The following is an 8416-nucleotide window of genomic DNA, read 5'->3' on the forward strand; positions in this document are numbered from 1 at the left end:
AACCATCCAAACCTTTAATAGTGAGAAAACAACCTTGGTTAAGCCTTCCAGGTTGTGGTAGGTTGTTATGGCAGCTTAGAAAACTAGCACAGTGTGGGAGAAATAAGGCTCCTTGTATGTCCAAGGGATCTCGGGGTGGTGTGACTCCGGTGTGAGGACCTCTGCATGTAGGATCTTCAACCCAGCACAAAGACACTGGGAGAGAAGGTGTGCTTGCTGCAGCCGTTAGATCCAGAGACTCCGTTGTGTATAGAGGATAGAAAGTGCAGAAGTCATTCCAAGTAAAATGTGTACAGTGGAAAAACAAAGCTGTAGTATGGTGTGTGTGTGTGTGTGTGTGTGTGTGTGTGTGTGTGTGTGTGTGTACATGTACTTACATCAAGATATGCAAATTTTGTAAGGTTTCGACATGGAAAATGTACTGACCTCTCCCATCTATACCATTGTGGTCACTTCTGGGGAGAGAGAGGATGGGGATGGGGGCAGCAGAGGTAGGATTTGAAAATTGCAGAACTCCATTGCTTCCTTGAGCTTTATCGGTTTTAGAAAAATTCATTGTGAGGCTGGAGAAACGGCTGCACAGAGGACCCGAGTTCAGTTCCCACCGCCATGAGTGGCTCACAACTGCCTGTGACTCCAGTTCCAGGGAGATTCAACAACCTCTTCTGGCTTCCAAAGGGACTCATAGATACACATACGTGTGTGTGTGTGTGTGTGTGTGTGTGTGTGTGTGTGTGTGTGTAAATAAAAATTTTAAATAAGGTTTAAAAAGAAAGAGCATAGCAAATATGGCAGTGTTTTTGATCTTTATTAAACATGGCTAGTGATGGAATTTGTGCTAAATTGTTCTCCTTAGTTTTGTTAATGTTTTTGAATCTTTCGTTATAGGAGAAGGTCGTTCTATATTTGATTATGTCACAGAACAAAGCAAGTTTAGAAACAGTGTCCTTCCTGTAGAAGGACTCTTTAAATGTCAGGTGACTGCTGACAAATTTGGGGAGCTGTTTGGAGGACATGGTTCATTGCATCTCTCGGGTCCTCCTCTCACTCTGGCTGGACTCTAGCTAATGCAGCAAATCATGCACATGCCTGTTCTGCTGCAGCTGTGTGCTAATTCTAGACTAAACCCCTCAAATTAGCAGTGGATAATCGTATGCTAATTAAAACTGGAGCACAAAGCAGTTTTTCCAGAAGCAATGTGAAAGAAAAAAACCCTCACTGATTATTATCTGTGTACTTATTATCTGTGTATACTATAACAATTTTAGAGGCTCATTAAAGATTCTTAGAAGAAAATACGCAAAGATAAACATGGGCAGAGTCTCTTCTCCAGTAAGAGAAGTTTGGACCATGTACAAACATGGGTATTTCTGGATCTCCTGCCCTCCCCTCCTTCCTCCAACAACCCTCCCACAAAACACACACACACACACACACACACACACACACACACACACACACACACACACGCAGAAAGAGAGAGAGAGAGAGAACAAATACTTCAAAGCAATATAATCATCACAACAGAGTAAAATCTGATGAACAAAAACTTTCATTGTGTTTTTTGTTACTAAATTGTTCACTCTACCTTTGCAAACTGGATGTTTCTATGATCTGGGGTAAATGGAATGATATGATCTATCCTTTTAAAAATCAATTACAAGTTGTATTAGTTCTTAAATGACTAAACAATGAAGAGGGTTGAGAGGACATTGCATATCTCAGCATAAAGTTGACAGAGATAGAACTGTGAACGTTCTTAGATAGTTAGAACTCCCAGATCTGATAGCACATGCCTTAATCCCAGCATTTGGGAGGCAGAGGTAGGTGGATGTCTGTAAGTTATAGGCCAGCTTGATTTACATAGCAAGTTCCAGATGAGCAGGAACTAAAGAACTCTGTGAGGCTCATACTCTGTTAATGCTAGCAAAATGACAGACTATTCAGCAGTATTAACATCATAATTACCTATCTAATATTGTAACCTAGAATAATTCAAAGTAATCAGAACTAACAAAACTTATGCTTTGGCATAACATTAAAAAAAAAGTTCCCAAATTCTTTGAATTGTAAATGTCCCCAGTGAAAGGAATACTCAAAAGGCCCACAATTAAGAAGTCACCCACAGATAATTTTTAAACACATAATTATGCTCATATGTAAATAACTGCATGTGACTCAAAGGGTGTGTAGATGGAGGAGTTTAAAAAGAGAGATAATAGAGTATGTCTTGCTTATGGAGCTAGAGTTAGTGTCTAAACACAATGAGCAGTTAGAAAAAGATGATTTACTCATGGAATTCTACTTGTAGCCTTTCAGTACAGATGGGGACAGTTTTAAAACTGTGTAGCAGAAATCTTAGAAGGTCTTATTAATAAAATCAAACCTGAGGCCAAATATTGGGGTGAATACTGGAAGATCAGAGAGACAGAACAAGCCACAGCTAACCTCACCTGGCCAACTTCTCAGCTGATCTTCTTTCCTCAGACTGTGTCCTCATATCTGAATGGCTCTCAGCTGAACTGTGCTGCTTAAAACCTAAAAGCTTAACCAGCCAAATGCTTAACCAGGCCAAATGCTTCTAGTTTCTGGTCCTCATGCTCTATATACCTTTTTGCTTTCTACCACCACTCCCTGGGATTAAAGGCGTGTGTCACCATGCCTGGTGTTTCCCATGTGGCCTTGAACTCACAGAGACCCAGAGGGATTTCTGCCTCTGGAATGCTAGGATTAAAGGTATGTGCTACCATTTTTTTAGCCGTTGTATCTAGTGACTGTTCTGTTCTCTGACCCCAGATAAGTTTATTAGGGTGCACAATATTTTGGGGAACACAATATCACCACAAAACTGTCTTCTAATTTTTCTGCTTTACAAAAACAAACCATATCGGTAGTCTCTAATTCCAAATGAATTTGGGGAATAATTTAGATAGATCTTGCATTATTCAATTTTTATTTTATTAACCCTCGTATATGGAGTCTACAATAGACACTGTCATCCAGTAAAGAAACACAGGAGCTCCTCTTATACCATTATGTTATTTGAGTTAAAAGGGCAAGTGTAAGCAAGAATGTGGGGAGGAAAGGCTTTGGGTTAAGATGCTGACTTATATGGACCAAATAGGGTTCCATGTGCAGGTTTCCTTTCCTCAGCCATGCCACATTTATAGCTATCTGACTCAGATGTCTGCAGCAATGAGATCAGGCACAAAAATAGGGCTTGACAAACAAGAGATGGAATGGCAAGCCTGGTATTTATTTGCCTAAATCTCTTATAATGGGCCTGGCCGTGCCAGTCTCATTAATAGAGGCCTCTTTCTTTCCAGACGCCAGCTGGAATAATAAAGGCAGCTCTGTGACAGTGAAGCAGCAAGTGCTCTGCTCTCTATAGATGATTCTGCTCCTGACACTGACCATTTACAGATGAGAGAGATCTGAGCAGGGAAGAGTAAAGCCCAGAGAGCTTTAGGGTGAAATGCGGTAACACAGCCAACAAGGATGTGAGGGGAAGTATTTATGTCTAAGCTCGTGAACATTTATTTGAAGCATTTATGCAATCTGGCTTTGGCCATGTGACAGTCCAAGAGTTGGTAGAAATACATCTGTTGTGTTTTTCTTGAATAGGCAAAAATAAATTGGAACTGGGGGATGCTGCTTTCTGCATAGAAATATACATCTTTAGAAACACCCTGTTTCAAACAAGTGAGGGGCATGCAGATCTCCTCTGGATGGCTAGCAAAGCATAGACTCATCCTGATGCCTCTGTTTTAATGCACAGATAATGACCTTAGAAGCCTACATTTAGAGATCAGGCCTCATGCAACACGGAATACGCCTAAGAACTGGTTACTTAAAATTCCTTACAATAAGAATTTGCCTGGAATCTCAAATAGCCAAAATAAGGAGCTTCAGGGAAGGCTTTCCAGCTTTCCTTTTCTAGTTGAGAGGGAAAACTAGGAAATCAAGACACAGATAATGGCCAAGACACAGATAATGGCCTGTATGGTATGTATAGTGGATCACTTGGGCGGCCAAGCTCCTCTGTCCCTCCAAGGCTCTGGTTGGAATTTTAATGGGTTCCAATTTTATGGTTCAAATTTATTGGTTCCAAATTTACTCAGCCCTGTTGATCAGTTCCCACTATATGCTTCTCTGGTGCACATCAAGCCCATGGGACCAGCTGTGAGTAAGCAGATTCAAAAAGTTTATTCCAATTTGTTTGTTTGGTTTTGGTTTTGGTTTTGTTGAGACAAAGTCTCTCTATGTAACCCTGGCTGTCCTGGAACTTGCAACATAGACCAGGCTGGCCTCAAACGCACAGAGATCTGCCTGCCCTTCCTCCCTTAAAGGTGTACTCCATGACACTTGGATATTCTGATGTTTTTAAGAATTACACTTATTCGCCGGGCGGTGGTGGCACACGCCTTTAATCCCAGCACTCGGGAGGCAGAGCCAGGCGGATCTCTGTGAGTTCGAGGCCAGCTTGGGCTACCAAGTGAGTTCCAGGAAAAGGCGCAAAGCTATACAGAGAAACCCTGTCTTGAAAAAAAAGAAAAAAAAAAAAAAGAATTACACTTATTCTACTTTCTGCTTATCAAATGAGGTTTGGCATTTCCTGTTTTTTTGTTTTGTTTTGTTTTGTTTTGTTTTTCATTTTTATTTTTAAAGCCCTGAGGTGAAGAGCTATTCAGCTGGAGTTATTTGCATAGCACCTAAGCAAGAATGTAAGTACAGTTTTCTATTTAAAAATATTCAACAATTCTAGTAGGACTATGAGGTTTGAGGAGTGAATATTAGTATCCCCCAGTCTCTGTCTCCATTTATCCCCGTCTCTCCATCTCTCTGTCTCTCATCTCTCTCTCCCTCCCTCCTTCCCTGTCCCCCCACACACAAAGAGGAAACAATAAATACAAGTAAAGATGTAAAGATATAATATTTTAAATGACATTATTAAGGAACAGAAATAAATCCCATAAAAGACAAGATCCTCAAAGCACATTCCCTGCATGTCTGTCAGCGATCTTTAGGGAGCTCAGCATATGTCATCATCAATTGGTACAACAAGTCATGTGGGGATGACATTTGGCTTTTGGATTGAAAAGTGCACCTAGTTCAAATTCCAGAGGCTTATCTTTCCAGGAGCTGGTTGAAGAGCATGTTTCTTGTTCCAGCTAGCAAACTGGGATAAACTACACTCGTATTTAAAATGTTTGTAACTCCAGACTTACTAAGGCTCCAAGATACTCCCTGGTAAACTTTTTTGGGGATGCTTTTAACATAAACTCTCCTAAATGTCTCTCAGTACATCCACAGCTACTAGTTTAACTGTTCAGCTATAACTGTGCTTTACAAAATCTTTAAAAGACTGTAAGAATTAGCTAGATAACATGGGTCCCTATTAACATTTCACATTAACAGAGTATAACTTTGGAAAATTTTATTTGGGAGGGCTGGAATAATACCCCAAATGTCACTCATAATTAGCATTCATGTGGATTCTGATAAGATTTTCATAGACTATATTCATCAACTGCCTTTCCAGGAACTAATGTTTACCAACTTAGTATTAGTAGTAGATTAATGCTGAGGAAATGGAACCACCCTCTTTACTGGATGGAGCCAGAGCAGCTTTTCTATTCTATTCTGATTTACAAAGAGAGGCTATCTTCCAAAAATGGTCACCTCCCCTCTGTTGGTCACATCCCTCTCCCAATTACACCTTTAACTCAAATGGTAATTTGTCTCCTACATGTCTTATTATTTACCTATTCGACCAAATTGTATTCAAATATTCAAATGGCATATAACAATGTTCATGGTGGATAATACCTCAAAAGTGCAGAATGTCAGACACTCTGCACTCTGTGACTGTGGAAGTCTTACCCAGGAGGTGACATAGAAACAGGCTTGGCTTAAAGAAACCAATGAAAAAGTCTCCTGGGTCTAGGGACTACATAAGAGAATGGTGTTTACCAGGAAAAAAAATGTTGCCCTGGGTCCAGTTAGAGGGAGAGCAGACCCAAGAGGAGTTTGAAAAAGGAAGTTGGTACCTGAGTATGCAGAGGCAGTCACTTTGTCTGGAACAGGCCAGGGACAATGAGGATTTGTTGGAAACTATGATTTCGGGTATCTACTGAGATCCATTTGGATGATGAATTTACATGCAGAGTTTCATGAAAATTGGCAAGAGCATTTGGAGTATAAGGGAGATTACCGTGGTGTTACCAATTACGCTGATCTTGGTGACTAAAGAAGAGGCTATGAGTGAGTTCAATGCTATTATTTTTCTACTCAGCTTTATGGTAAGCCCTGGAGAAGCCGGAGAAGTCTCTATGAGCCCTGGAGAGCTAGCTTTATGATGTTATTATTCTTGCCATGTGAAGTGACTTTGATGAAGCAGATTAAATGTCCTATGAACATTTTTCTATGGAAAAAAAGTGGATAAAGAGCAGAATGCTATGTTGAAATTCCTTCACAACAAATGATCCTAAGATTAAAGATCTTTCGTCCTGAAAATAAGGAGGAGTTAGACTCATCTCATCTTGTTTTGGTTTGGGAACGGATTTTCTAGTGACCATATTTCTCCACTATCTGGAAATGGAAATGTAAAATTCAATGATATTTGTTAAACACTACTTCTTAGGCAATAGCTGTAATAGCAATGAAAAATATCACATTTTACAGGAAAACTGAGACCCCCACCATTTCAATGCAAGGGGCGGGTTTATAGTTCATGAAATGTAATGTCTATTCACTAATTAGCAGTTAATTAGAATAAACAATTAGGAAATATATTACTTTCTTTTCCATTTGCTTTAAGTAGGATGTGAAAGTCATTAAATTGAAATTTTTTATAGTAATGCAAATATGTTTTATACCAACTTCCCATACCCTTGCCTCAAATTCCATGCTGGGAAATGAGCTAGTGATAAATGATTGAAATAACACCTATCAGTGTAACAGAATGGCCAATAGATTCTAGCTGCTATGCAGTTGACTGCTGAGAAATTGATTAGGTAATTGCAAAGTGGTTCTAATTCAATTGCTGATTGAAAAAAAAAAGCTAGCTATTTCCTGAGCTGGCTTCTCTGATCATCCTCTCATCAAACATATTGGCTTCTGCATTAATCTCATAGTTTTAATCTCAAACCCTGTTCCCCTCACCATTTACATGCATGAGGTCTGACTGGTCTTTTAGATATGACCCTAATTGTTAGAAAATGTACTTTACATGGAACCAAGTGATGGCAACTTTGGAGGCTGGTACTAAGGACATGGATGTGAAGCTGACTGAGTGAGTGAAAAGTACTTATCACAGCATGTGTTATAGATGACTACTAATCTTTTCCATATGGAAACAGTCATGTGGAAAACATGCTGTTTGGAAATACAGAAACTCTGATGTTTAAGGGTCAGCTACTAGGAACTTTAGTGGTTTGTTGCTTTCTTCCAACTCATCTATAGGATTAAAAAACTAAAAACAAGAATGCACATAGGTCTGGGCAAAGAACCCTCCCAACACATGACATTGGTGCAACGATGCACTTGGCCACCATTGCCCCTTTACCAGCAGTTGGCACTTGGACAGCTGCTGCCACCCATTCAGAGTGACAACGTCAAGGCTGAAAATAAGTGAAACAAGTTGGAGGTATGCATAGTATAGGAGAAGACTTGATTTGACATCTCTGTTATAGGCAACTGCTCTTAGGATGATTGAAGACTTCACAACAGGTCTTTCTGATTTGAATAATGTTACTTCTCCTTGAATTCGCTTTGATACATAGACATCCCTGGTTATCAGTGTTGGTGACCTTTTACCCATAATAGGACTTGGACATTTAAAATAAAATTTAGGGACTGGAGAGATGGCTTCACATCAAGAGTGCTTGCTGCTCTTTCAGAGGACAAGAGTTTGTTTCTCAGGATCCATGCTGGCTGGTCCATAATGCCTCTAATTCCAGCTCTAGGGCACTGGAAACTGTCCTCTGTCCTCTGTGACCACCTGTGTACATATACACACAGATACACACATTAATAAAAATGAAGATAATCTCAAAAATAAAATATTTAAAATAATAAAAGTAAAAGTTTTAAATATGTTTTAATATCTATGCTTTTCTCCTTTCAGTTACTTTGATGGAAATATATCACTACCACCCCTACCCCCAAAAAGAAAAAAAAATCCACCTTGCCTGCTTTCACATTTCTCTGCAAGCTATTTCCTATTTGATAACTAAATTAGACAACCACGCTCTCTTTTCCCCTCCTCTGATCTAAACAATTTTATAGCATACTACCTTGCAAATTTCCTATAGGAGGAGCACCTTTACCACCCCCTGATAAGGATTGTTTCAATGCACTGGGCTTCTCACTGTTAGTGAAGTGATACACTTCTCTGCTGAAAGCTTTATATACA

This window comes from Peromyscus leucopus, chromosome 19, assembly GCF_004664715.2.
Source record: "Peromyscus leucopus breed LL Stock chromosome 19, UCI_PerLeu_2.1, whole genome shotgun sequence".
Taxonomy (NCBI): Eukaryota; Metazoa; Chordata; class Mammalia; order Rodentia; family Cricetidae; genus Peromyscus; species Peromyscus leucopus.